This window comes from Manis javanica, chromosome 17 (genome assembly GCF_040802235.1).
Source record: "Manis javanica isolate MJ-LG chromosome 17, MJ_LKY, whole genome shotgun sequence".
In the NCBI taxonomy this organism is placed as follows: Eukaryota; Metazoa; Chordata; class Mammalia; order Pholidota; family Manidae; genus Manis; species Manis javanica.
In genome coordinates this window covers 56,099,396-56,126,999 of record NC_133172.1, presented here as the reverse complement: position 1 = coordinate 56,126,999, position 27,604 = coordinate 56,099,396, and the positions used below count along the sequence as shown (strand labels likewise).

General features: G+C 45.2%; 1 protein-coding gene across 3 annotated transcripts in view; it reads right to left on the bottom strand.

Annotated features, from left to right (window-relative positions):
- The window catches only part of WWOX (WW domain containing oxidoreductase), a 901,165-nt gene that overhangs the window by 556,629 nt on the left and 316,932 nt on the right, over positions 1-27,604 (bottom strand). The window lies entirely within an intron of this gene.

The window sequence follows — 27,604 nt, the reverse complement described above, 5'->3', positions numbered from 1 at the left end:
AGGAGAGAGTCAAGTAAGTGTATTACTCAAGATGTTAAAATCAGCTACTTTTAGAATACTCTGCAATGTAGACCATCTCACTATTTCTGAAAGTCACAAACTTTTTGTCTGCTATTTGAGGGTTCTATAAATACAGAAGCTTTTATAAATGCTCTAGTAATATTATGGGTTGAATGATTTTGAATCAGTCCATGAACTGGATTTTAGAAAATAAATTCTTTGAAGAAAAACTCATCACATAATTAATTTTTGCAACGTGTGTGAATCAGGATTTGTAACATTCCTGTGAGCAAAGAAGTTTCCCACTGACGTTCCAAAGAAGGCTGGTCCCACGTAAGTAATGTAAATTTGGAAAACACTATTTATCTAATCCCTGGGATATTATATATAATGTTGTCCCATAAGATAAAAAAGTGTGGGGTGGGTCATAAGTGGTCATGATGTAAACTTGGAAAATACTATAATTCTTTCCCCTTCTTTGAGAAGTAAAATAAATATTCACATACTAAAGGCTCTGATAAGTACTGTGTTTCTGATCATTTTGACCACAGAATCCTTTTCTCACGGCCTCTGTGGATCTATAGATGTCATTGGAATTCACAGACAACCCATATTCAAGGCAAGCTCCTGTTGTACTAACTCCACTGGGTCTTTGGCTCACCATAAAGTGAAGCTTCAATTTAAATTTGAACCCAAGGTCCCTGACCAACAGAAACAACCTACAATAAGCTGCTTGGGAATCTAAAACAAACTCTTGGATGAGCCTCAAGAAGCCTCGTTTTCTACTGACTGCCTCTCCCAGAAACATACTCACCGGGGCTGTGGATCCACTATCCTGACATTTATTTTCTATCACGAAATAATTAATTATTTTATCAAGGGTTAACCACAGTATTTCTCGAGAACATAAAAGGTGCCACAAATTAATTCCACATTAGAAAGGAACAGCCTCCTACCTATAGAGAAGATCAAAATGAGCATCTCTGGAGTACAAGTTATTCTATTAATTTGTTCATTCATACCCTGCCTCCTTCCAAAATTGATCTGAGGCATCCTTTCTGTTTCTGGTTGTTTTTAAAGCTATCATCAAAATTCAATGGGCCTTGACAAACGGGTGAAAACACAAACCAGCTGGATCCGAAGGCACATCTTCATTACTTTTACTATTTAACTTTAACTTTTAATCTCGGGCCATAAAAACTGTCCTAATAAAAGATCCATAAATATCTCCTGAATGTGCAAAGGAACGACTTTGATGACCCGGGAGCATATGCCAGGCTCTTTTCGTGAGTGGGGGGCCTGAGTGCCTATAGAGTACTGAGATCGTACACTGAGCGCGACACAGATCTAGATTCTTCTGTAAGGGATTCCAAATAGATGATTACATTAGGAAATGAAGGGAATGGCTTCTGTTTTCATTTTTAAATCTCGCTTCAAAAGGAATGAAACAATATCCTTTATTGATTTTCTAGCCATTTGGGCAGATTTTGGCATCCTTAGGGCATTCATGAACAACTAATTAGACACCACTTACGTAACAATGATGTGATTTCCTGGAAGGTGGGTGTCACTGAGGTCCCACCTAGAAATCTCTTCTCACGCAGGTTTGTTGCGCACATCTTAAGGACTCAATTCTTATTTGCTACACAAATGGGTGAAATGCACTCCATTTGAACACTGCTCTTTTATATCCATTTCTAATCATACTTTGAATTCTAAGGTAAATAGAATTAATTGCCAAATAAATAATATCAGATTATAAAATGGGTTTCCTTGAACATTTTTAATCCAGCTAAAGAACACATTTTTTAAATTAAAAATACTCAAAACTCAACATTATTTTCCCCTCAAACCTTTTTCAAATTAAATTCTGAAAACAAATATACTTTAAAAAATATTATCATCATAGTGCATTTCTGCATGAACAATGCATAAGGATAATGGCTTTTATAATGTGATGCATAAATGCAAGTTTACAGTAAGTAGCCATTTATAATATTAAATATTGGGATTTTTTTTCATTTATATGGCTTTTTTTCCTTTTTTGCAATACACTATTCTGAGGAAACACTATAAGGCCGTGGTACTTGATTACACTATCTTGATTACCATTATTTTTCTAGCTTTCTCAAATTAGATGCAAGTAGCATTTCTAAGTTTAGAATATTGGAGAGAATACACTGTGGTGGAAGCCAGTGTTTCTAAAACTCTTTATTTCTTGTGCCCAGCAAGTTTTGTACAACTTCTTTTCATATGTAAAGTGGATCTATGCAATCCCATCTTACACAGTCAATGGAGAAGAATGTGTAAAGAGAAGTCGCTGTGTGTTTTAGCACTAAACGAATAATCTGTCATAAACAGCATCCTGTATTTAATATTCAGATCAAGGCATCCCTGTTTCATTGCAGCAGACCCTCCTGACAGAAGCCATCCCACGTCTGCCAGGAGTATCGAGTCCAGCTGAGGACAAATTTCAAGATGAACCTGAAATCAATTTGCCATCAAATTTTCATGCCTCTCCCAAACTATCCGTGGCATTTTAATTACAAGCACCCTAGGCGGGGGGCTACTACAGATATTGACACTTTGCTCCTACAATAAACTTTATTGGCAACCTCTGTCTGAATGCAGGACTCAACTAGAATAACAAGAAATATATGAGGATATGTACGCAGGGGAGAGACTGTCATCACTCTGAAACCATTTCATTCAATGCGTCCGGGCATTTCTTAGGCAACAGGCTAGGAGAAAGAATACCTGGCTCTCAGAAGTACAAATTACCTTCGAATGGGGCGCGCCTGCTGCATCTTAGGGCTCTGGGAGATCCCTGGATCCTTTCTGCAGGACAGCAAGGTGTCATCCCATTGACTTTTTGTTTTCAGGTGAATATTTCTGGTATGCTTCATTTTGGAGATCTCAGAAGATTTCAAACCTTGTTGAAAGGTCAGGGTGTCTGGGCAGAAGGCATCCCTGTAAACCAGACTAAAAGGTTTGATTTAAGGGGACAGAAACAGTCCCTCATTGCATCTGGAGACGACGTGCGTGTGTTGGGGTTGGGAGTGGTGGTGTCACTAGTCGCCTTTACATTAGTGGTAGCTGTCCCCTACCTCTTCCTCATTTTTGTACAGGCTGTTGCACGGGCCATAAATATCAAGGAATGGGGAGGAACGACAGTTTGCCAGACATAAAAGATGTTTGCTCTCTGAAAACTGACATCCTGGGACTACAGACATGCGGTTTTAACCTGGCACACTGAGCAGCCGGCTAGGCTGGGGGAGTTTGCTATAGGACACGCCTCGCTGGCATGTGTCATCGTGCTCCCTCTGACGGTGACAGGGGTGGAAACAACGCCCACAACCACTGTCACCTCTACAGGTTTGTGCCAGACAGAGAGCAGCTTTGGGCCTGCCACCTCAGTGAATCCTCACTGTCAAATGTGAGCAGCTGACTGCAGTGAATCCAGTATTCTGGTGAATGTTTAACAACAGGTTCCCCAAAAATGAGGGTATGCATGTTAATACGCATGCATACATTTACTATGAAGTTTACGGACACAAAGGGTGTTAGCAATCAATTTACAAGTAAAGATATGCAGTGTTCCTTATTATGAATTCCATAGAGCCAATTGATTCTCACCCAGTGCTTTCATTGATTTTTGCCGAACTCTTGTATCCGCAGCCAAGTTGCAGCTGATGAGCAAGTGAAGTTGGATATAAATACCGGCTGATACTTTTAAGTTAGCCACTTAAGATGAAAGTGAAACAATCAAGAGAGACATATTTTGGAACTTCACCCGTTCTTCGAAGGCATAAGTGACATCTTTGCTGAACTGCACAGTAGGTTTTTAGATCTACTGAAGGAACATGTCCTCATTTTCAAAATAATATTCATAATATAATGACTACAGATATGACACTTACATGTAATATGCATTATCAACATAATTACTTTCTTAAGCTAAGATGATCTAAACAAAACAATCAAACCACAAGATTTGTAGTTTTTGCCTATCTCGGTGGTGTAAATACTCCCACCACGGCTGCTTTCCGGCTACCAAGGTGACATCACTGAGCGCGGGTTGGGGAGATCGGCAGGTGCACGCCATTCTCAAGTATTTCCGCCATACAGACACAGCAGAGTTGGAGAGCCTAGAGAGCGTGCATAATCATAGTCAAAGGTAGTAAAATGGCTAGGAGATACTGAGCTCAGAGTACTTAATAACTTTGTTTTGAATGTAATTTATTTAATTGCAAGTTTATATACTTTAAGTTTTATAAATGTCTGCTTTTTAACAACTGGGTCACAAAATTTCTGCAGGCCCCAGCACACTGCCAAGTCCCAGGGTGAGGGGAGGGGAGGGCTTCACTGCACCCTGTACATGGTGCCAACTGTGCATGAGCACACAGGCACGGACACACACGTGAGTGTGCACAAACACACACACACACAGCCTTTCATAGGAGATCCTGCTGGCAAAATCCCCCCATTGTTTTCCTAGAGGAGGAGATACTTTTAAACACCGCTGGGAGATCCATGATGGAGATGTAACAGTAGCAGATAATTAAGTATCTGTGTTCCTACAAAGAGTTGGTTTGACAAAAGGGTTGACAAAGACAAAGGAGATGCAGAGAACAGCATCCTTCCCTCCTGAGCGGGCACCACAGCAGGGAGACCAGCCTGGTGGAGAGAAGCGGGCTGCAGCCCTGGAGCAGCGGGATCTCCCTGCAAGGATCCTGCCAGCACCCATGCTTCACTTTCCGCCTCACTGGCCAGGACCACCAGCTTTGTTTCTGTTCATCTGATGCTCGGGGCTTGGCCAGCTTTCCGTTACTTGTGAGAAATGAGCAGCATTACTGTGCTGTGCATCGTGCTGTTTCTGAGGCAAAAACTGATTGAGAAATAAAGGGCAGGGTGAGCGTAGAGTCTCAAAAACACAAAGTTAGAAACCCAGTTCTGCGGAGCAATTAGCTGCCTCCTGCAGTTCCAGGGCCATGTCATCCTATTTAGTCTAAACAGGTGACGATTCAGAGGCTCCTCCGTGCCTTATTGAGGTGGGGAGCTGGGAGCCACGGATCAGGCAGCTCTGCTCCCCAGGCAGCGGCGAGCAGCGTCCACATGCCACAGTGCAGCCAGACGGCACTTCCCCCTATGGTTTCGTAACTCCGACATGTCCCAAACCCAGTTGAGTGCATAGAGCAAGCAGCACAGTACTGATGTGGCTGGAGGCAGCACCCAGGCATTTCTCAGAGTGTCGGGCATGGGGGTGGCATGTGGGTGACATGCACGTGGCAGGCTGTTTCCTCGAGGACAACATACCTCATACAACATGCTGTGGGCTTCTCTGCATGTATTTTCAAAACATAAGAACACAGACGGCTTTTTATGGACACGCCGGACTAGAAGGATTCCAAAGTGTTCCCTAGAAATATCAGAGCTGTAAAGCATCCATGAGAAATAAAACAGAATATCCTATCACTTGTCAGTGACACAGCTAGTTTGTTTCCTTTTTCTTTTTCATTTTTTATCCCTGAGGGTCAGTTGTGGAAAATAAACATCAGTGTTTCAGAGGCACAATTCACATTTCGAATATGAAATCTACAGTGCTGGGCCAAAAAAAAATATTTATATTTATATTTTACTGTTAATCTTATCTCTAAAAGCGAGTCAACATACAGAAATCACCCACGCCCCCTCTTCTCCATACAGTCCCGGTTCTGACTTCCTCCTGGGCTCTCTCGGCCGGCTGCATTATGAGCGCCAGGGGTATCTCATCACTTTATTCGAGATAATGCTGCCCTTGATAGAAAGATTTTGCTTCTCCAGTGTTTCCAACAAAAGCACAGATTAGAACCTCAAAGGACTGGGGCTTACCATAAGACAGGCCCTTAGCATAAAAAATAAATATTACAGGTGAGTAACAGTAATCAACACAGAACCTGGAACAAGGGCCTTAGCCTAAGGGTCGTCCTACCGACCCGCTGTGGTCAGCCTGGATCCCAGCGAGAGGCGGGTGCAGGAAGGGGACATACGGGCTCTGCCAAGGCCCTAAACACTTGGGTGGGTGGACGTATTTCTGGAGATTCTGGGCTATACCTCCCGGGTGTGGAGGGGACCGTGAAAGAGAACGTTCAGACTCTTTCTCCTTTTTTTGTTTTTTTCTTGGGTTAAAATAAAACGTTACACGCAGACAAGCACTGCTCCTCATCTTACAGAGTGGCTAAGTCACTGACCAGATTCGTTTCTGAGGCAAAAACGATATAGAATGAAAGCTTGCGCCAAGAACGCGCTTGGGCACTGGACCAGGAGAAAGCGGCCTGTCTCCAGGGAGAGTGGGGAGGCCAAATTATGTTTGGAGGGATGCCTCCTGTCTCTGATGTCGTTTTTCACGTCCACTGAAGCCACTCCCCCAAAATTTGAAGCTTGTCGCCTTCCTCTCTAAGCAGCCCCTGCTCATCCGAGTGGCTCTGGGGCACAGGCCAACCCCATGCCCAGCAGAAGGCCCAGCAGGGTAGGGGGTCTGTGAGGGGCTGACCGGACATGGCATGCTTCCCTCTCAATCACTGCTCTCTCCTCTGGAGCTCAGCCAAGGAAATGTGGGTTGCCTAGCCAACCCCCTGCTTCTCTCTTCAAATCACATTGCTCATGATTAGGGACAGAAAGGCCGAATCCTCCTCCGTGGCCCTGGAGTCCTCTCCACCCACACTCTATACAAAATCAGTTCATCTGGGTAATTTTTAAAGCGTAGCGCCTGGGCCAGCTGGAACGAGCTGCCTCTTCCTGGCCAAATGCTTGGGGTTTCTTCCAGCCTCGAGCCTACGTGCTCCATATGCGAGCGAGAGCGCTGAGATACGGCCAGAGTGGGAGCGAGAGGTTTACTAACCAGACCTTCCCAGCAGCCTCCCAAGTTTGGAGTAAGCAGAAAGCCTTGTTTTTTGGTGAGGTTTCTTTCTTGGCTCCAAATGGCAGGTCCCTGAGCTCTGCAGCCCAGCGTTCCAGTGTTCTGAGACCCAGAAGGATCCGGGCATCCGGCGCTGGATCAGGCTCCCTGGTGGCCTGGGCCAAACCTCTGTCCCAGCCCTTACAGAAAGGAAGGTGGCTTCCAAGGGGAAATGGATTCACTTTATTTGCTTTGCTCTCATCCAGCTCAGGAGTGACCTGACCACTGCTGAGCGGCCCTGGGAGCCCCTGGCTTTATTTTAGAAACTGGGCTGGTTAAATAAGGCATTGTCAAGCCAGAAGCTGCTCGGACTCTTGGCAAGTGTGTTAACTCAGTATGAAATAATATAAACAGAACAGAACAATATTCCCTGTTTTCTCACTCCAGGCGTTTTAGAGGTTGGGAACCAGTATTCATGTGGGATGGGCCAAAAGCTTTCAAAAATAAGTTCTGCATATTTAAAAGATCTTTAGATTTGGCATTCTGAAGAGTAGGGACTTCCTGGTGTGAAGTTCCAAATGGTACCTATTGTGCTTTGGGGGCTCAGAAAAACTCCAGAACAGTAAACAGCCCTTAGTTGAGAGAAGTCATTACATAAAATAGACCATTTTATCTCCTTTTGGGCACAAAAACATATACAAAAGCATATTTACCCGTTCTTCTTTCCGGGGGCTCTGCAAATCCTCCCAGTCATTATTCATATTAATTAATGTGTGTTTGGTTTGTTTGGAGTTGAGACATAGAAAGTAAAATAATCCAACGTGAACTTGCAGGCCCTCCGATGGGGAAGTTTCATGTGTCCAGGGCAAGGCTGCAAGCTCCTGGCAAACCTCGCTTGTGCCCTTCACAGAATGGAATTAATTCTTCCATTCTCCCCAATTCAGAGATGTTTTGAGGATGAACCAAGTCATATTTCATGAATTCCGGGTGCAGCAGGAAGAAAGAAAAGCTGGCATTACTAGAACACGGTCAACCCTATTCCCACTTCTGGAAGCAGCCAGTCCTTGGAGCATTTATAAAACAAGACAGCAGCACCTCGTTTTCCAAGCCATATGAGCCCAGAGAGAAAACTGTGAAAAGAAACTGTGAGTGATACTTGAAAATTTGCACAGAGATCTTTAAAAATCTGAAATGCAGAAACACATGCCAGGAGAAAAACCACCTTGCTGATAAGTATTGGTTCATAAGATAATTTGATTTGCATATGTGAATCTTTGTAGCCTTCTCATAGGATTTCCTTTAAAAAAAACAATCATTTTCAGTTCACTGTTTCTCAACACCCCCTGACCCCTGCCTCAGGAATACTTTACTCTCTCGACTTTGCCAGAGAGCTGTTTCTTAATACATCCTAGAGAATATATGATTTCATTTTTCCACAGATGGATTTCTACACACCTGGTATTTCAGTTATTTATTAACCATGCCTAGTTTTGTGGTTTCTAGCTTTATATCTTTAAAGTCATTAAAACTTAATAGGAGAACTAATCATAAAATAAATCTATCAAACACTGTTGCCAAACACTTTTTTTTCCCTGACTGACATCTTTAAAATGTATTTGAATGTTATTTATTTCATCACACCCAGGGAATAAAAAAAAAATAACTTGCAGCTTCCAAGTTCAGAGAAAGCATAAAAATGTGATTTACTATTTATTGTACAGTTAGGCACATGCATATTATATATTGCATGTTAATCTTCAACTGGCTAAGTTTAGCAAATTTGACAACACTACCGTTTGCTAGTGAGGAAAAAGAATCGACATCTGTTCTCTTCCAGATATGATTCCTTCTTGGAAGGAATCAGAAATATGCCCAGGCCTTCTATTTTCTGGGTAAACTGACAGAATACAGGCTGTTTAAATGGACAGTCAAACCACAATGCCCCCTGGTGGTAAAATTGTGCACAAACATTTATAAATTTCTGTACCTTGTGAGCATTTTAAAGAGAAACCTAGTTTTAAATGATGCAGAAATTTTATTTTAGTCTCACAAATGCAAATACAAAGATCACAGAGAATTGGTGGTGCTTTAAGTGGAAAATAAAGAGTCATTTTGCTGTTAGTGAAATCAGAGGCATATTTAGTTTAAACAACCTTTATCAAAGTTCCTTTTTTAAAAAAATAAGGGAGTATATTTTAATCCCACACTGAAAACTTGGAGTATGGGGGAGAAAAAAAAAAACAAAACAGAATTGTAGCATATGTGTTTTTCAAACTCAATTTACAAAAGTAGGACTGTCAGCAGATACTTACAGGTGGACTTAGGGGTCTGTTAGCCTATTCTCACTTCAGTTAAAATAGAACAAGAGCAGATTCCAGATTCTACCACAAGACAGAAGACTCCATCTGCCTAGCACACTCGCAGCATGCACCTCTGATAAGCAGCTTAAAGGGAATTTCTTCGGGTCAGACATAAATAGTGATTCTCAGGTTCCCTTAATCCAAACACACATCGCTTGTGGGTTAGGCCTCATAAATCTCAGAAACCGTCAGCAACACATGAAAGGCAATGTTGTTAGAAGGCTCAAATACATTAAATGGGAACATTTGAAATGTGGGTTCATTAATCATACAAACAATACTGACACCTTGTAGTAATCAAGGAAAGCAGTACCTTGTTTTCTCAGAAAGCAGCTCATTTTCCCACTTGCTGTCTCTGGAAGCAGGGAGGCCCAGAACAGGAATTGTCACTGCATTCCCTCATCACCTGAGAAGCTGAGCCATTCATCGGTCAAGGTCATCCAGCAGGTGCAGAGTGAAAAGATCACCCAAGCGTCCTGGCCCCCCTGTTCCAGAGCTGCTCACTTTGTTACGTATGATTTGTTTCTGCTCTGAAATATTTCAAGACCCTTACCTAATGTCACAGATGATACCACCAAGACATGCCATGAAAGGATATTGTGATGAAAATAGAACCCATCCTCGAATTTGTGGATACAGATGTTCATAGCAGCATATTCATAATAGCCAGATGGCAGAAACAACCCATTCATCAACCGATGAGTAGATACCTAAAATGTGGTATATCCATACAATGGAATGCTATTCAGTCATACAAAGAAACAAAATAGTGATATATGCTACAATGAGGATGAGTCTGGAAAATATTATGCTAAGAAAAAAACAAGCAAGACACGAAAGACTGCATTAATGCATGATTTCACTTATACAAAATGTCCAGAACAGGCAAATCCAGAGAGAGAAAGTAGATTTGTGGCTGCTAAGGATGGGGGGACTGGGGAGGGGGCAACTGGACAGAGGGCTAGGGGCTGCCAAGTAGCTTCATAGCCTAATAAAAATGTTCTAAAATGGATTGTGATGCACAGACAACTCTGTGAATACCCTAAACACCACAGATTTGTCACTTTAAATGGATGAATTGTACTTTGGTGCAGTAAAGTGCCAATAAAGCTGCTTTTTAAAAAGGATATTGGAAGGCTAGGGGCAGACAGGCCCTGCAAAGCTCCAGTGGACATAGAAGTGTCCCTGTGTGAAGGAAGAAGAGGGGAGGATGTCAGCCTTCAGGGAAGCGCACTAAAACCTTGGGTCATGCTGGAATCCCAATCTCACTTTTGCAAAAGGGAATCTGACCCAATGCCGTATTCCCAGAATCCTTCTATATAAACTCCAGGAGGAAGTATCTCTTTCCCCAGATCGTGAAATCTGAACATGGGACACTGGGAATTACAGAGGTTTTCAGCCCTCCCTGCCCGAAAAGGGTCTACCGTCCTCCCCACCAGAGATCTGCATTCAATTAGCTTGGGGCATCCCTGTTTTTAAAGAGGTTCCCAGGTGACACTGGGGTGCAGCCCAAGCTGAGGACCAGTGTTTGGGAGACAGCCAATAGAAAAGCCAGAGCACAGGCCGAAGGAAAAGCCGGGGGAAGTGGAGTCAGCATTCCATTTTGCAGGGAGCCTGCTTTCCATTTCTTCCCATTCTTCCACGGGCTCAACCAAGGCCCCACAAAGGCCTCTGTGCATCTGGGCCTCTCCATCCGGCAGTTCTCAGCAGCAGTGCCAAAATGTGTACACAAATAGGATATCTGAACAACCTGTGGGCTTTTTTACAACAGGCAGGCACTGTTCCAAGATGTGTTCCATCTCACACACACATACACACACTCACACACACACACGCAAAGTCCATGTCATGGGCAGGGCGTTTGTTTCCCAGGTCCTGAACTTTGCGGGCATTAGCAGAGAACCACAACAGCTGGCACTCCGCTGTTGTTCTCTCCCCCGGACATTCTTCACTGCTGAATGCCTAAGGATACAAGTCTCCCGGACCTGTGGCCCACAGGCTGCACATATTTCCCTACTAGGGTGTGAATCCAAACTAAACATCAGTAAACCTGAGTGTGGTACCTGCATTTAGTTGCTGTCCAGAGAAAGAAACACGCTGGCTTTGAATTCTTTTGGAACATCTTTGAGCCAAAAAATATCGACACCTCGCAGGCTGGCCCAGGTGCCTCAAAGGCTCTCTCTGGGTCTGCACTGATCAGTGACAATTTTGGAAAACACTGCCTGAATAATTCATCCCAGAGAAAAGCTTTTGGATTAAATGATATTACTGGGGCTTCCAGCACAAACATACATGTGTTCCTGAAAAGCCGGTCCAGCTAGAAGGCTGCTCAGAAATAATCAAGATGACCCCCAAGCTGAGCTCCCCCCTCCATTTTATAAACTGCCATGAGTCATCTGCCCTCCCCCAGTCACACGAAAATGCTCAGGTGTCTCGGCCAGGTGTTGCAACAGCATGCACCTGGCACATCTCACCACGGTTTGCACGATGTGGTGAAATGCTACCACGGTCGGCTCAATGAGGCAGCGTGCAGTGCATTAAAAAAGAAAAAAAAAGACAGAGGAAGGGAGAAAAGAAGGGAGGGAGGGAAGGAGGAGGAAGTGCAGAAATGATGGCTACATTTTGTGTGGAGTGAGACTGAATGGCAATGGGGACAATTCAATTCAATCTTGGCAACTGGAATGGAGACTTAACACTCACAGTAAATGCCAAGCAATCCGGTCTTTTTAAAGCCCCGTCTTTTCCCCACTGCACAGACACTCACACAAACAATTAGTAGCATGTTGCCTCTGTGTAGCAGCCTACCTAGGCTGACAAAATTCTACGCTGAAAAGCCTCGCTCCCATCAGTTGGAGCCTTCACACCGCCATGGCGCACCAAAACCCTCACTGTGAGCTCGCAACCTTCTTGCTGTTTTTCTCTTTTGGTGTTTGGTTTGGCTTGGCTTTCCCACGTGCAGAAACCAGATTTCGACCCACTTCCTTCCCACCCACCCCTCTTAGCTCCTGCTGAAAAGACTCAAAGCAGTGAGGTCTCAGAATGGTAAGGAGCAATCGGTACCACTTACCCCTAGTTACCCAAAAGCAGGAATGTCTATTTATAGCAATAAAGATGGAATCTAGGGGAGGTGCCCAATGGCATGCAATTCAAGTTCTCAACATCTGCAGACAAAAGGAACTACACTGCCTTGATCTTGTTTTATTCACAGGTTCATTCCATGGGTGTAGTTTACATGGGCTGGTGTCAGGTCTTGTGCTGGATACTGGAGCTACAGATAAAAAAATGAAACCCAGTCCTGACTCTTGAAGAGACTAAGCCTGGTGGGGAAGAAAGTGAGATGCCCAGTTACTACAGGGAACCAGCAGTGCCCTGCTGATGGTCGGAAGAGGAGCTCTGAGCCACCAGGCAGGGAGCCCTTGGGCAAGCCGGCACCCTGGACCCAAAGGCAGCGGCTGAGTGACCTGCAGCATCTGCCAGCCCGCAGAGGCAGGAAATCCCCATGACTCCCACCGGGTCACTTCAAGGTTACCGAAGGTGAAGAGTAAAGCGTAGAACAGGGGCCAAAGGAGTAAAAATAGAGGCGATTACCAAGGGCTGGGAGGCAGCCAGGGGCTCTCCCGTGGCCAACCCATCCCGGATGGTGGCACTGGGCGGGCGTGTGCACAGCCCTTCGGTCAGGAGCAAGGCTAGATGGCCAAGGAGACCTTGCTCGCTGCCTCCCCCATGCAAAGCGGTGACGCTGAGGCAGGCGGCCAGCGTCACCCTGGCCTGGACACCGTGGGCAGATAAGAGTCAAGCGCTCTGACTTTTCATGTGGAAGGAGAAAGGCCCAGATGGTTTTCACACTTAGTAAAATTCAGTTTTAATCAAACTCGGTTAATTATTGACTCAACAAGGATGAAACTAGAATAAAATCATTTTTGCCTTAAGCCAAACTATTAAAAAGCCTCATGTCGTTAATAGACTGAAAGCCCTCAGAATCGTTCCTTTAGCCCTGTTAATATTCAGTCTTAACTCTGTCATTCTCACTTTGACCTCTCAGTGCCAAGGAACGAGAGACGAGTGGGGGAGTAACGTGCATTTAAGAAAAAAAGGGTCTGGAATAGCCATAAACAAAGCCCCCTGTGCTTTTTCACTGAACCAATGAAACAACATAACGTCCCCTCTGAATTTTTCTGATGAAGAGCTCCCAGGTTTTGCACGCCACTGGGTTCCCTCTCAGCCGAGTGCGAGCAGCCTTGACCCGCCTCTGCCCCATTCACGTCCGGCAAGAGAGAAGGTGCACTGCCTCCAAGTGCGCAGGGTTCTGTCTCCCCAGGAACTTCGGGAGCAGGCTGGGTTTCGTGGGAAGGAGCGGTCCCTCTGGCAAACCTTGCCCTTAGGTGGCACAGAGACGTGCCCCTGCCACCTCCCGCTCTCTAAGCCCTGAAAGCAGTAGCATTAGCCCCCTTAAGGATGACAGTGTGACATTTATAAAGCAACACAAATAAACCACAAAAAATGTGATAGGAAGTCTAACAAATTTATTCTTTTTCCCTTTATGTTGACAAACTTGGTGATTTCCTAAAAATACCAAATTCCCTTAAAAATGTGCTTTTCCTAAAATCTTAGTACCTCTGGCATATATTCTGCCTTTTTAAATCCTTTTTATCATTTCTTGAGATAAAACAGCACAGCCTCTCATGAAAAACAGCCAAGGCTGGCATGTCTGGCCCCGCCACTGGCCCTGTGATGGGTGCCCGGCCTGTATACTGGGGATTCGCTACGCACGAAGATAGTTTAGAGCAATCAAACACATATTATTTATTAAACATACAATAAGGTATTGGGGGAGGATAATATAAACATACTATTTTCTGCTCATGAGCCAATCACCCTAATGTGTATTCACTATTTCAATAACTACTGTTATCAGCACAACCCCAAACAGACCTATGACTTAAAATACTCTGGCCTCATGAATATAGATATTCTGACCTGAGACCCATGGCCTCTGTCCCAGGCCCTACTGATGGCCACTGGCTATGGTAACGTGTTACCACCGGAAGACTTACTACCAAATAACCAGTCATCAACTGTAACCCCTCCAGTAGCACTGAGGACATTGACAGTGGGGTACATTTGTGGGGACAGGGTATATGGGAAATCTCTACACTTTCCACTCAATTTTGTTGTGACCCTAAAACTATTCTAAGAAATTAAGCCTATTTAAAAAATGGATGGAAAAATTTTGGAAAGGAACAAGCTGGAACAAATTCTGAATAATATTGAAAGTAAGGCTGCTATTGGAACAAAAGAAGGGCCTTTTTTCTGGACCTGTACTTCGATGGAGTCATTTGGTCCAGCCTCCCCATGTGCATATACCTTCGTGTCTCCACAGCTACCAGCACCCCAAGCCCAAGTAGAAACGTACCTAATAGGGTTGATGGTTATTGTACGCCAAGGCCAAAGGCACACACGGGGGTAGGGGCCTTACCATCTCAAAGTCCCATACTCCCTGCTGACCATGATTTTTTCCAAAGTTGGTTGCAAACAGCATTATTTGCAAAATTTAATTCTTTTGATTTCTGAGTTCTTCACTCTCCTTCTTGGTGATGTGACAGAGCTGGAAGGGAGAAAACTGACACCATCTATGTCCAACAGCAAAAGGCCCCCTCCATGGAGATGGTCGGAGGGGGGCTGGGAGGGGCTTGGTGTGATGTGCCCAAGTCCGAGGTCCAGGCCCTCGAAGACCTTCCCATCCCCCTGGGACTAGCAATTGCAAACGCATGATGAGAAAGCTAATATTTTGTCCTTTCCTCACAAGTTGTAAGCGATACGGTCCGAAGGGGCCTCTGTCAGTAACAAACCAGAAACTTGGGGTGTGTGGAGCACATCCCTGCCTTCAATGTCCACATGACTGAAAGCAAGCAGGGTGGAAAAATTCACTCATCGCAACACGCCCACAGAAATGCAATGGTCATAGAATGGTACAGACATGTGCCATATTAGGAGAGCGGCCAGGGTCATATGGACCCAGAGGATGCCAGCCACTTACTAATGGACATGATTCCTCCCTTAAATTCTACTTTCTGTTCACTGTAAATACAAAAATCTCCTCTAGGGCTACAGCTCGCAACGCATCTTTAACTATCCTCACTTACGCTTTGCCAATTGGACACTGTTGATAACTTTAAAAAGGAGGAACACTAATGCTAAGTACAAAGATGTACTTGCTGTTTTTAGGCAACAGGGGAATGAGGAACGACTGGGAGGGAGGATTCCTCCCTTCGGAGGGGAGATCGTGGGTCAAGCAGTCAGAAGGAATGGCAGTACGGGGGACAAGCATGAGGGCTCAGGGAACCTTAAGACAACAAGGTGGGGAGTCGGGGTTACGGGCAGCCAGGGAGGCTGAATGACACCATGTGGAAAGACTCAAAAAGGAGCATGAGCTCTAACTGGCCAAAAATTCTGAGCACAAAAATGAAAATCCCGAATTCAGCTTAAGGCACCCTGTCAGGTATTGAGAAGACTTTGTGGTTTCCCACTTAAATTCCTGATGAATTTCTGAAAATAAGAAATGTTTATCAGTTTTGATGCTTTAACTACATAGTACTTTGAAATTCTAAAAGTATTTAATATGCACTCATTGAAAGAAAAAAAATCAAGTACAGATGGTTCTAAAGTAAAACATGGCCAGTTCCCTATGACTTCTGAAGCCACCCCCCACCAGGGGTGATGCCTGATCAACAGGCTGTTACACATCCTTCTAGATCTTTTCCTATGTGCACAGAGATGCATATTTTGAAAATGATTTTTAATTAAAAAGAATACAAATCAATGAAGCATCTCTACTCTGTAGCACATCCTGTCCGAGGGGCCTGACCTCCCGGCTCAGCCACGGAGTAGGGCTCCTCTGTCCATCTGATAGCGGTGAACCGGGTCGAGACAAAGTACCTAAGGAGGAAATAACGAGCCTCTCTAAGGACAGGCCTAAAACCCTCAGATTCAGCTGTCACCGTGCAATGGACAGCAGCCTCCTACTCAATTGACAGGCCTTCCTCCGGCTATAGGATCTTGACTGTAATTACAGGAAAGGCCATACCATAAAGATGGGGGGAGGAGCTAATTGACCAAAAAGTTCAATGTGCTGACTCAAGGACCTATGGCCAAGCCTTAGATCCTTTTCCTCAAAAAGCCACCGATGCACAGTCCATTAAGCCACGACCCTGCAAACCCAGGAGATGGGCTATTTCCAGTCAGAGCCCGTGTGTGAGGCGCACACAGAAGACTCCTAGCCTTGGCAGCGAAAGGCCTTTGGGGGGGCTGCCTGACAGAAGAATTTTTAAGAGGCACAAGAGCGATTTGTTGCCAGTTTTATTTTCTTTTTTGTTTGCTTGTTGCTTTGCGTTGGTCTCTCATTTGCTCATTGGCCCCTTCAAAGTGCAAAAGGAATTGCGCCACCTCGAGGTGAACACCGCCTTCTCAGCCTCTGGCTGTCAAACTGTCACCTTCCAATCGTCATACAAGTCTGCAGTCGATCCTTGTCCTACTTAGTACAGACGTGTTGCGGCTTGTCTGTTCAAACGGAGAGCGGATTGAGGACGATCACTTACCATGCAACGGGAAGGTCAGGGGACTGTTTTCAGCCAGGGGCTCCTGGCCTGGTTCTCTGCTTGTGCCTCAGTTTTCTCACATCCCAAATGGGGTAAGACTGTATGGAGGGGTTAATTTACATAAAGCACACAGAAAGAGTGCCATGCATCATATACTTATATACATATAAGTACATGGCAAGAGGAATATAAGTATTAGCTGCATTTATTATGCTTTTTGGGTTATTATGTCATTAATCAGAACTTGTAAGAAAAATGATGTTTTAAACATCCTAAAGACATTTTACAAATGTCCCAGCTAACACCACGGCTGCAATGACTGAATGCAACCACTCTCCCGTGCTCTAAAAGGAAATGGTAAGACACACATTAATTACCCACACAAGGAGACATAGCTTTATGCAACAGATATGTTTCTGAAACTGTGCGCACAAATCAAATCAGACTTCCATGGAGCTGGGTAAGCTTGCCACTGCAATGAATCCTTTCGGTTCCAGGGACACTTCTGGACGAGAACAATACTCGGCACCTGTCTTGATATACAAAGTCTCACCGTAGGACATTTTCTTATGCAGGCCCACCTATGGTTGGAGGGTATCAGGCTTGAGCAGACAACGGAAGTAGGTAACATATATTATTCCATTAGGTAACTGGCTCTAAGTTTTTCTAGACTTCTCCCAGGAGGAAATACAAACTCTGACAGCAAAACATTGCTGGGAATAAGATTCCCAAAGGTGTGGCTGCTACACAGGGGGCCAGGCTGTGCTGCAGGAACAAGTATGATGCTCTTATCAAAGTATCGCTTTGCTAGGAAGGTAGGTAAAGAGTATCTCCCACACCGATTGCAGATGATTAGTAATGTTACATAGACTAGTGTGCTAAGCACGATTCTGATGGATCAGGGATGCCTGCCCTGGGTAAGGAGTGGGTGCACACACGCTGGGTACTCACCATTCCCTCCGACTCACAGTGCACAAGTATTCAGAATATTACGAATAGCACTCCTAGTAATTTGTGAACGGGCTACAAAAATTGAGGAAAATACACATTTTGATATGACGATACACATACTCTCAGAACCAATTACTCCCTAAATTACAACTCTGTAAGTTGTTGCAAATTATTCAGGGCTCATAAGCACCACAGTAAAATTTCCCTAACCCGAAATATAAAGAAAATTTCAACATCAATCCAGTCTGGCTTGGGAGGGGAGGGAAACGCAGATTCTCTAAGTGCCTCCGAGTGGCAGGCCCTGGGCTCTGGCCCCAGTGTCAGAGACCACCTCCTGGTCACTGTCACGGTGCTCCATGAGCAAAACAGTCTTATGTTACAGGCAGTCAATCCAGTCCGGGCTGGAGGTTGAATGTATTTGATTCCAATACACTGTGAGATGGGCTTTATATACAATGCTAAAAGTGGGGCTAGGAAGTTACAGGAATGGACTCAGCTGCTAAAGAGTCACTGGGGTGGTCCCTCCAGTGGCCATGTCATGGGTCAACTTGCCCAATGGCTAGTGAAAAGAAAAGAAAAAATAGATTTCACTCAATTTGAAGATACACACATGCACACACAAACACACCGTTAAGAAGACACATTCCCTTCATGATCGTGTAGCTGGTAACATATGCCTCTTTCGATCTCCGCTAGCCTTTGGCTCAAGGCTTCCCCCTTCCCCCTGATAAGCTGGACGCACACAGTCTGGGGAACTGTCAGCTCCCGTCCCTGTGGAAATGCTGCCTAAGCTGCAGAGCCACTTAACCTTCTAAGTGTTCATTTAATGGTGATGTGAAAGCAGTTGGCCAGGCATCTTCAAGGGAGAAATGCCAAGTTTCAGAAATCTGGAGAGTAACCCCAAAGCTCACCCCCAGCCCCCGCTCTGTCCATTCAGTGTGGTAGGTACCACCTGCTAAGCTCACTATAGTGCAGGGAGAAACCAGGGAAGCTGTTAATCAGAGCCCCACCTTGGGCTGCAGGGACTTGATCAAAGAAGCTAAGAACGGAGTGGAGGGGAAATCAAGTGCAATGGGAAGGGGTGACCCCTGGGTCTTCGGGGGCATCCGTTGCTCCACCCCCCTCCTCAAATGACTGTTATTCAAAATAGCTTCTTTTTTTCCTTTTTTTTTTTTTCAAAATAGCTTCTTATGCTCAAATTTTCTCTAGGGGTTTCAAATTCAGCTCTCATCTTGCAGCTTGCAAATAAAGAAACTCCAGGTGTGAATCAGCAATTCCAAGTTTGATTGGATTTTGTAATCACTCCCACACACACGCAATGCACCCTCTTATACTTCACTGGAAACAAGACACTGGGCGCCATCAGATCTTAAATACTGAGCAGCACAAGAGAGGGGAGGTTATTAAATTCAACAACTGTTCACTGAGCACCTATTAGGTGTCCAGCCAAGGTTAGAAATGGAATAAAACACAGTCCTCTTCCCCAGGGAGTGAGTCATGCAGTGGGAAAGAGGCCTGTGTAACTGGGCAGTCGCAATCCAAAGGTCCCCACAGTGTTGGGGCTGCACAGGGGAGCTGGTCACCAGTTGTGTGGGTGATTAAAGGTGGGGGAAGGCTTCAGGGAAGGTATGATGCCAAGAGCTGGGTTTTGAAGGATGATGAGCAGTTTGCCAATAGAGAAGCAAGCCAAGGGTGGGAGGGTGAGCCAGGAGAGGGAACGCAGCTGGCACAGATGATTCAGCCTGGTGAGCGCAGTGCAGTGTGGCCGAAGCATAAAGGCGGCCAACGGGGAGAAGGGGAAGGAGAGGCGGCTGCAGTGGGGCCGGGGCAGGGGCTCGTGGTCCAGGCCAAGGAGCTCACAATGACAGCTCTGCAAGAGCCCACAGCGAGCTCCTCTTTGTGACCTCTTGCTAAACAAGTCCTGTTTTGCACGAGAGCAAATGGTGACAGGGGAAGGTTCTGGGAGCCATTTCATTCACTGAGTAACTGAGTGCTTGGAAGGAGGAAGAAAAGTGGAGGTTTTCTCAGTTAAGGGACTCCCTGTATTTGAAGAATCATAATGTAGAAAACAGGAGCCGACATCCTTCACTGCAGGATACAGCACTGAGGGCGGAATGGCTGGATGGTCAGCGGGTACTTTCCAATGCAAAGGAAGACACCTGAACAATCAGAGGGTTTCATCTTACATGGCCTCTGCACAATGTTGAAAGGCTCTGTCTTCTTTCTCCTCTGTCCCACAACAGGCCACAAGTCTGAAATTAGCCCAATGTGGGCAACACCCAAGTATTCATCATCTTTAGTGCGAAGTATAAATCAGTGGACCAGGATTTCAGCAGTGAACTCAAGAGAATCCCACAACTGGGAGTGCGGGAGGGGCCCGACGCCAGGACTGAAGACAAAGCGAACCACCTACAGACAGGCACACGCACATTAAAAACAGACTGTGAAACTTTAAAGCAGACTTATCATACCTGGGAATTAGTAGAATGCCAGGTCACTACAAGGTCAAACAGTCTCGGGCACTTTCAGCGCCCTTCTAGAGGTCCCCGGCTGGGGATCACCGGGGCCATGTATCATCACCGAGCTCTTTACCTGCGCGTCCTCAGTCAGGGGAAGTCGACCCAAAGGAAAGGTGAACCCACACCACAACCAAGAAGAAGAAAAAAAAAATTTTCCCAATCTGAACAAATCGTTTAGTGTAAAAATAAACAGAACTAGAAATTGTCTCTAATAAACTAATATTAGTCTCCCCAGAGGGTTAATTATGTCGCTCTGTATTTTAAGAAGAATGTAAATTGCCAGTTTCAACAGATGTTCTTTTAAAAGAATTGGTTATCTGGGAAATGATGGGTCTTTGTTAGAGCTTACCCCAGTGGAATATAAACATTAAAATCATCCGACTATCTATCAGCCCCCTCCTCCTCCAACTGTTACCCGCATCAACGACACACCCTTTGGTTATCAGCAGCTTTAGTGACAAGTGTTCCAGCCAGAACTGTGGCCGCAGATATCAGGCAATCTGATATCTGAGGGTCTCCAAAGTCCCCTCTGACAAGCACAAAGGCCCCGGAGTGGCACCTTCCCACCATCTCAGCCCATGGCACTGCCATCCTATGCTTTTGCCCTGGTGACTGACCCTGAGGGATCACAATGAACCAGAGGTAGAACGTTCTGGAAATAGAAGGCCTGTGGAAATTCAGTTTAAATATTCAGACATGTAAAATACATTTTAAAGACAGACACATATACGTAAATATTTGAAGATTTCTTCTAAGGAAGAAGGACAGTTTAAGGCTCCCTGGAAAAGCAATTAGTAGCAATGAAATCACAGACGTCCCTCCTGCTTTCTTTCCAATGGCACTTGGTAGACCCTGAAATGTATGGTACTGGGTTCACAATGTGAGAGTTTCAGCTTGGATATTCGGTCAACTGAAGAGAGGCGGAATCTTTGGGGTGGCAGCTCATTATTCCAAACGGAGTGACCGCCACTGACCTGGGGGTATGCAGACAGCAGGGGCCCCTGCGTCACAGCCAGCTGTGGGTGTCTGGCTGCCAGCCTCACTTGACCTAACTCTTCATTCTCATCCTGGTTGGACGCACTTCACAGGTGGGGAAACTGAGGCTGAGGGAGATTAATGACTCCTGTGGAAAACTTAACAGAATGCGCCTTCCCTATTGATCTGCTAGTAACAAGCATGAAATCTCGTCTCAGCCAGAAAGGTAAGCAAATAACTATTGATCTCCTTACCTGTTTCTGAAAGGGCCTGCTCAGAATAGGATTTAGGCCATCGGAAGAGACTGGAGAGTTTGATGTCCTTTACACAGGAGGGGACAATGCAGCCTAGTGCCATTATTTGAGCGCATGTCCCAAACGACAATGAGACTCAAAGAACAGCAACTGCATATATGGCTTGCTGAGGCCTGCTCTGCAACAGAGCTGAGAAGGGCTACATTCACCATAACTCATCACCCACCACTTGGCCATGGAGCCATCATTATGCCCATTTAACAGGTAAGGACACTAAGACTCAGAGAAGTGAAATCAACTGCCCCAGGGTCATACAGTTCCTAAGTGGCCCACCAAGAACGTTCCAGGTCTGCTGGGCTCAGAACCTATCTCCTTCTGCTCACTGTCTCAGATGAGGCCTGCTGGTCACAGAATTGCCCCCCACAACAGCTTCAAGGCTCTCCGATCAGCTACCTGAGCACACAGGTGCAAGGCGGGGCCAGCAAGGGATCGATTCCATCACAGTGGAATCCCATCAGACATCATATCGGGAGACCCAGCTGGAAAGTCAAAGCCCTATGTTTGCAGAGGAAAACTCAAGAAAAGCTCTATCTATCTCAGCCCTCTTGGGTCAAAACAAGGGCTTGGGTATACCTCTGTGTAGGTTGAACACGACAGCATCCCAGAGAAAGCCCTTCCCCTAGACTCGGATATGAATGGTGCCTCTCAGAGCTGAGCCGCACAAAATCCGCTTTCCTGCAGGAAGATGGCTCCGAGCTTCCACAGAGCAGCCCTGAAATTCACCCGGCACTAACTGCTCAGACATGCCAGCCTGAAGGGTGTCAGGGAACAAGCTTCCTCTGAACAAAGACCCGACCCATCTCCCCTCCATCCCCAGCCAAGGGCACAGGGAACCTTTCAAGTCTTCCACGATGCACACCCCACGGTCCCCAGCAAGCGAGCTATGTGCTCCAAGCTCGGACACTAGTCTGTGAGCACGGCGAGCAAGAGTCTGAGAAAAGCAAAGGCCCCTCTCTATCTACTCTAGGGACCCCCATTTCTGATGATGTCTGCACTTCTGTAGCAGGCAATGAGGGATAGTGGCCCTTGGGTAGAAATACCACTTTTTTCCCTCCAGTCTAGGTCCCCTGGGCAGAAGTTGATTTGGTGTCATCAGGTTACTTGATTCTCAATTCTAGTGTTTGGGGGAAGCCAGAGGGAAAAAGGGTGAAATACTACGAGACAAACTTGATTTTTCCTTTCCTGTATGCTTTGAGTGGCTAAAACTGCAGCTCTAGAACAACTGGTTCTCAACTGGGGGCAATTTTGCTCCAGCAGAAGACATTGGTCGGCATCTGGAGACATTTTTGCTTAGCCCTGTTTGGGGAGACAGGACGCCATAGTATCTAATGGGGAGGGGCTACGGGTGCTGCTAAACATCACACAGGGCCCAGGACAGGACCCCACAACAAAGAACGACCCAGTCCCAAACGTCCACAGTGCCAAGGCTGAGCAGCCCAGCACGGACTGGAAGGAGCATCTGCGCTAAATCCAAAAAGGGTAACAAGTGAGCCACAACTTTGAATTTTCCAAAACCTCAGCAGATGATGGTCCTGATGCTATAATATCCATGCAAAGATGTCACCTTAATAAGGGACTCCCTTTAAACATGGGGACCAGTCCTTAATAGATCTCATTACTTCGTATTAGTAGATGGGATGTGGAGTTGTGGAAACAATTCCCAGAAACTCTGCTGACACGTGTATTTTCAGGGAGGGGAATTAGCCAAATCCTTGCTTTAGTCATTCCGGGAAATCTAGCACCTGTCTATATCAACATGTTCTAGATGAAAAAAAAAAAAAAAAGGAAAACCTGAAAAAAGAGATAAATTATTTATCCAACATAAATATTAAAGAAAATTGAAAAACATAGTCTGGTGTCACCATGCTGTTGTTACAGAATCATCTCGTTATAGCTTCTGGCAAAATACCGTTGTCCTTAATATCAGTACAACGGAATTGTCTGGGATGTACCAGCCAGGGTACATGTGTCTGCTTGCTGTCGAGGACACTTAGCAGCATGCCAACAGGCTCGTCACACCCCAGTGGAAAACTGTGCAGGGTTACCCTGTTAGGAATGAGCCCGAGTTAGGAATAGATCATGAACCTCATCAGAACACAGGATGCAGTTTAAAACTGGCAGTCAGTCAAATGCACACGGTGGTTCTCTGCAGCCAGGTCGCCAGAGAGCCAGCTGCTATATTTCCAGGAATGTTATGAGCTGATTGTTGGATACACCCACTGTCAAATATTAAATTATATAAACTCATGATTAAATAAGCTATACCAAAAATGATGGTAAGAAATACTCAAAACTCGATACCTCTGCATAAGATTAGTGTCTGACGATCACCCGTGCTCTTGAGATTATTTATGCCTGTTGAGCCCTCTAACGGAAATAAGGTACAGTTGATGTAAAGGGACTATGCCTCTCATCCCGACTCCTTTTTGGAACTTCCGGGGGCACAGTGTAAATATTTACACCATGGTAATCAGCAAACACTGAAAAATCAGTTTGCTGCCTCCCCAAGTGCCAGTTGTTCAACATTTACCAGCAGACCCCATACCCCCATACTGACACGAGGGGCATGGCGGCAGCATTCACAAAGGGATTGTGTTTTCAAATGAAACGTCTGTTATTCAAAGTTGAGCAAACTCTTTACAGCAGCTACACGGGCTCCTAGGTAACCAAGAAGTTTAATAAATCTGTACGAAGATAATTAAACACTGTAAATAATTTATCCGCTGAAGCTTCCTGCCTGGCCTGGTATGCCTTTGTAGAAAAGTGATCCGTGCTGACATTCTGAGTCAGGTGGCAAAACAGACGCAGCGAGGCGTGGCCGTGGAAAGTGGGTTTGCTCTCAGTAAAACACGAAGCCCCATGCTGAGCAGAGGGATCCTCGGGAAGGGGCTCCACGGCAATCTGTTCTCTCATCTGGAGGTGGCAGCGCGGCGAAGGTGCAACCCTCATCAGAAGCGCAACTGCTCATGTGTGAGCAGATGTCCTGCACGCGGTGGGCAGCGAGCGCTCTGTCAACCCAGCTCAACAAATGCACGCTGCAAGAGAGGGCTCCTCCCCATTACCGGAAGAACACAGTATACGGTAATTTAGCAGGTTGTTGGATGACGTTTGAATGAGGGATTTATGAAGTAGAAAAATGATGCAATGGGGCAAAATGATTCTCCAACTAAATGGAAAGAAGGAAGGGGGTTCTGTGCCCAGAGAAGATGATTGGGAAGAACCTGACAGATGCCACCCCCCGGGAGAAACCCAAGCAAGGCTACTCAAGGAGCCACAAAAGGCCCGTGAAAAGCCATCAGGTGACATCCATGACCTAAACGATCGGTTTTAACTAAAACGTCATTTGAGTACAAACGCCTGTAGCCAGGGGAGGTTGTGGGTGTGTGGGGATAGGTACATGGGATCTCTCTGCACTGGCTGCTCAAAATTTTGCAATGGGCCTGAAAGCACTCTCAAGTGATTTAAATACTTTTTCAAGTGCACGTAGCCCTAAGGCCTTATATTCAGTTTTACCACCTCCTCTCTGCTCGGGACTCCACATGGCAAGTGGTTCAACAATCGTGCCAGCACTTGTTTGGTGGGCACACCATGTTCCCAGACAGCCACACGAGGCTGAATTCTGCCCGTCTGCACCGGGTCTGTTGGTCTCACCGCTGGGCAGAGCCGAGGGTCTCGCCAGGTGCCCAAGCTCTGGGGTGTGAGGGTGTGTGCTGGAAACCCAGTGGAAAGCCCCCCCAGCATTCACTGTAAATTCTTCAGCCCCCCAGCTGCTAGAGAAATGGAGGCAAAGGCTTTGTCTCTTCAAATTCTCCTCCCCCTGCCCGCAACCGTCTTCAAAAATGGAAATGCCAGAACAAAGCTTCAGGAAACTCAATCACTTCCTCGAGGTTGACCCATTTCGGGTCTCCTTCACCTAAGAAAAGTAAAAGTAGCAACCTGCTTAGTGAGCCTAAAATCCACTCAACTTCCATACAATTACTGTTGTTCTCCACTTTGATAATTATTAAATTGTAATGTAAAACCCAACTTCTGCTTAAGTATGCGTGATTATTAGACTACAAGTCAATTGTGGATAACACGCAGATATAAATGCAGCTAATAAGTCTTACTGTAATGATTAATCAATTTATGAATACATTATTTAAACTAATAGCTCAGGTAGGGTATCTTAAACAAGTTACAGAGTACATCGACCAATTCAAATACCAGCTGCCGGATCAATAGCAAACTGTAAGTAAACTCCGGGGAATAGGTATACTTGAAAAAAAATCTTTGAACAAAAGGGTCTTAGATGAAGGAAATCTACAACAATTTCCATATTTAAGACGAATGTAGAGTGATTTAATATATGCCAAAGCTTAAAGGGAAAGGTTTTTAAAAAAACAGTGTGTTACTGCAAATTTTGCTCCTTTTTAATTCTATACAATAACAAAAGTAAGGGTAGCTTACTTATTTGTTTGTTTATACAAACTTTTGCATATAGACCATGTATTGAAGTTAATTTTGATTTCTTAAAAAATTACACATCGGGCTTGTTTCACTGCAAGGTAGCATATGTATCTATTTATACACTTCCTTTTAACAGGAAAAAAAAGTCTATCTAAAAGGTAAGATTAATAATTTTCCTGAAAGGGGGCCATATTCCAGTTGAGACACCAGTGTACACCTGTCTGTCAGAGCCACAGAGGACTCCCCCACTGCGGACCACCACGGAGTGGGGGTGGGGGGTATGAGCAAAGCAAACCCTCAAATTTTAGCTCTTTCCCTTCCCAGTTTTATTTTTTAATTAAGGCTAATTAATATGAGTTTGATAAATAATCCAAAGGGCTTTAATTTCCAAAGGTGTGATATCCTATCATAGCTTCAAGTGATGCTGCATTTTAAAAAATTAATTAGTATCTTGTGAGATGGGCCACACATTATTGAGTAAGTAACAGCAGCTAAGTGAAACGGATGAAATATTGGTAAGCGATGCAGCCCACAGTATAAGTATGTGAAGGAGGTCAGAGGTTAATCCCTATTGATTTTCTGAGTCTGCGTACAGCACCTCTGGGAAAGGCCGGTTCTGTCGGCAATCAGCTAGCACAAATACATTATAAATCTTACTGTCCACCTTCACTGATCTGTGTCACTTACTTCCTTCACTAAAGACCATTAAGAAACTACTGAAAAAAAAAAAAACATCTACCACGATGCCGTAGAAAGAAAGCATTTTAAAAGTCTCCCTGTAGCGAATGCTCCAGGGACAGAGGCCTTCCCTGAAAGACGACGGGCCCTGCCTGGGAGCGGGTCTCTCATACAGAAGGCGACACACGTGAACATGGGGTACTGTTCAAATGGCTTCCACGCCGAGTCACAAAGGTAAAAGGAGCTTCCTCACGTGAGTTCATGAAAACAACAGAAGAAAACGAAGGAGTCTAACACACTCACTCACCCTGAGAGTGGCATCTCCAGCTTGGTTTTGTGGAATTCGGCCTTGGCACAGCCTAGAAGCCAAGGAAGGCTAGGCTGCAGTGCCCTTCACATCCAAGATTCTGCACCAGATGTTTTACCTAAAGTGAGTCTCCAGCATGTATATAAACTTCAGTCCCCACCAACTTGGATGCCCACCTCCAACCCACTTCCAGGAATATCCACGAACAAACATTGCTCTTCACACCTTTCTCTTAACAGCTTGTGCCCTTATATCCTCATGCACCTGGCACTCCTGCTAGGTACAGCAGAACAGGTAAGATAGGGCCCCTCTCCTCATTAAAATGAAACACATGCTCCTCATCATACTATCTACTGTCACACAACATGGTCCTGGGAACCAGTCTTGGTGCTAGTGAGCACCCTACCATTGATGAGCTGTGTGACATTCAGTCAATTACTCAGCCTTGGAGCCTCAGTTTCTTCACCATTACAAACGAGAACAATAGCTGTAGCCACTTCATAGTGTGGTTAGATATTAGAAATCACATGTAAATCACTTAGTAGAAGGCCCAGTGTCAAAAATCTTGATTTATTTTTT